This window comes from Aplysia californica, unplaced genomic scaffold, assembly GCF_000002075.1.
Source record: "Aplysia californica isolate F4 #8 unplaced genomic scaffold, AplCal3.0 scaffold00582, whole genome shotgun sequence".
NCBI lineage: Eukaryota > Metazoa > Mollusca > Gastropoda > Aplysiida > Aplysiidae > Aplysia > Aplysia californica.
Genome location: NW_004797852.1, coordinates 30,257 through 33,192, shown reverse-complemented (window position 1 = coordinate 33,192; position 2,936 = coordinate 30,257). Strand labels below are relative to the sequence as shown.

Below are 2,936 nucleotides of genomic sequence, written 5' to 3'. Positions count from 1 at the left end.
TCTATCTATCTATCTATCTATCTATCTATCTATCTATCTATCTATCTATCTATCTCTCTCAGTAGGTTTCAAACTTTTTTTCGCCCACCGCCCCCTTTTTCATCCAGCCGAGTCCCAGTGCTCCCTACTCCACCCCATCCCTCAATCTGACATAGCGACATGCATATTAACAATTACAAATAAAGAGAGAGCCCAAGCAGCAGGGTATAAAACAGCTTGCCTAAATTCTAATGATTTGGTTCTGAATAAAAACATTAGTTGGCTCACAAATCACCATTCTTTATAGCATCTTAATTTATGCGTGCATGATTTATGATTTATATATCCTAAGATTTATATATCAAATATCTCCATTACAGAACAAAAATATATTAAGTTGATCAAATGTGAGAAACCATAAGAAAGTAAAAGTGTGCATGGTAACTCTTTAGGAAGAGGCAGTCCTGTAATTCTCTGGTCGTCTGGGCATGGTTTTTCAGGCTTTTTACATGCTCCGACGATTACAAAATTGCCTTGGGACCGGTTGCGAACGACGATAGCAATGACTTGTAAGCACACAAGTTAGTCTGCATTGACTATGAAAAATAATTTTTACAAAGATTATTGGCCACATTCCTTTCACTGTTTTGAAAATATGATAGCATAGACCTAGGGTAACAAACACACTAACAGTGTCATCACTTAGAAGCGGCCCCAGGTGATTTTTCGGCATACTATTATTAAATGCTAGGGAAGAAGATGACGAATTATTTCCAAATGTTTGGTCACTCTATGCGAGGAGTTGGGAATGAAGGTTGTGTCTTGCCCCCCAGGACAGCCTGGCGGGGATCTAGAGTAAGCACCAAACAAACTTAACACTAAGACTAATATGCACGTCATTTCCTACATCAGAATATCATCATCGCCAACATAAGTAATCATCCACATGCTCACCATCACAATTACCATTACCGTCACCATCGCACCATCATTGTCATCATCATTATCATCATCATCATCATTACCGACTTACCAATTCCTCTTTCCCCTTGTTTCGTTTCTCTAGAAAACATAACAATTTGCACCATTACATTCTTTTTACGTAACCAACGAATACGGGCACCAAAATCAGGACACGGGATAAAAAAACAAGTACGCTTGGATCTTACTCTGTAATCATCATCATCATCATCATCATCATCATCATCATCATCATCATCATCATCAACATCATCATCATCATCATCATCATCATCTTTAACATTAGTTTCATCAACAGTGGCAGCACATGAACATAACAAACTCTATTAAACAAGTGAGTATTTCTCTGGTTTTAAAAAAAACGAAAAATAATTAGAGAATTTGTTTTTAAAGACCAACATAAAATACACATTGACGTATCAAGTAAAGGTTAAACTACGGAGTAAGTATTTACAAATAAATATGCTATTGACATTGTCTTACTGGGAAGGATGGGCGTCATGGTGAGACGAAACCAACTTATTAACATCAGGTTTCAGAATGGTCAGTAACAGACGCAAATCGCCACGTTCTGTGATCCTTAGTTTGTTCCTCTGCTTCGTCAGAAACCTTTTCATTACACTGAACCCCCTTACTACTAGATAGGAGGTACATGTGTTGAAATGTTCGATTGGAGACCACCACTGACAGTTCCTTTCTCTCTCTCTCTCTCTCTGTCTCTCTCTCTGTCTCTCTCTCTCTCTCTCTCTCTCTCTCTCTCTCTCTCTGCCTTTTTTTTTTCCCACGCACTGTGGTATCGTTCTATGATAATATGCTCTTAAAATATTTCGTCGAAATTCAATTTTCAAAGGGGGACAAAAATAAGAAAAAGTGATAGGTTAAAAAATGTTAAATTGTTACAATTTTTAGAAGAAATTGCTACAAGTGTCAAAAGATTCAGAAGGGTTTTTTCTCTCATTTGTTAAGTTCAAATTTTGCTTTCTGAGTTTAGTGCAATTAAACAGGTTGCCGACGCTATGCTATTTTATGTGTACATTTAATCATGCTATCGCAGGTGAGCGTCTGTTGATTAAGCCAAGCGCCGTCACATAGCGTGGCCGAGGTCAGATCGGCCGACAACTCGTTACCTTGGAATTACAAAGTTCTACCTGAAAGCTTTGGCTGTTTTGGGGTTAATAAGACAATGAGGTCAGAAACCATTATTCTATAGGCTCTATCAAAACCGTTAAGCTATTTAGAGTCGTTACCAAGATATTCAAAATTTTAAATTTTTAAAGAGCTTGACATGTAGTGAAACTCAAAAATTTTAGTCAAATTTCTCTAAATTAGGTACTGTGCGGACAGAGCTTTGTAATTCTATGGTTCAGAATTATGAACAAGAGATCGAGCCCTTAGGTCACGGGTGTCATCCAAATAATAGATTACTAGGAAAGACCTTGATTGTTTGTTGTTATTTTTTTGTTGTTTTTTTTTTGTTTTTTTTTTGTTGTTGTTTTTTTTGGGGGGTTGCATTTTTTTTTTTTTTTTTTTTTTTTTGGGGGGGGGGTACTCTCGCACAGTCCTTGTCAACAAAAGATTGTGAGTTGTTCAATGATCTCAGGTGGTTTCCCTAGCTCAACTCAGGGGACAGATTCGGCCTAGGGCTATCTAGATCTATATTTTGTTTTCTAGAAGAATGCGATGAAGTGACAGGGCATCTAAACGTGGTACGTGTGTTGAAATGATTCCAGTAAAACTGGGAGTCGTACAATCTGTTATGGTACAAAGTAAGCAACCTAATTGTTACAAACAAAAAGAGAGAAGAGAAGGAGGCATCATGGCGCCTTTGACCTTAACCTAGCACCGCCCCTGCTCCCTATGAGCCGGTGTTCAGGGGGCACCATTGCTCGGTCTTAAGTCTTACCATTTATCTCCCCCTTTGCTGTATATAATTTCATAATATGTGTCTACACACACACACACACACACACACACAC

General features: G+C 38.0%; 1 protein-coding gene across 1 annotated transcript in view; it reads left to right on the top strand.

The window, feature by feature from the left end:
• The window catches only part of LOC101857435, a gene marked incomplete at its 3' end in the record, with an annotated part of 36,332 nt that overhangs the window by 11,603 nt on the left and 21,793 nt on the right, over positions 1-2,936 (top strand).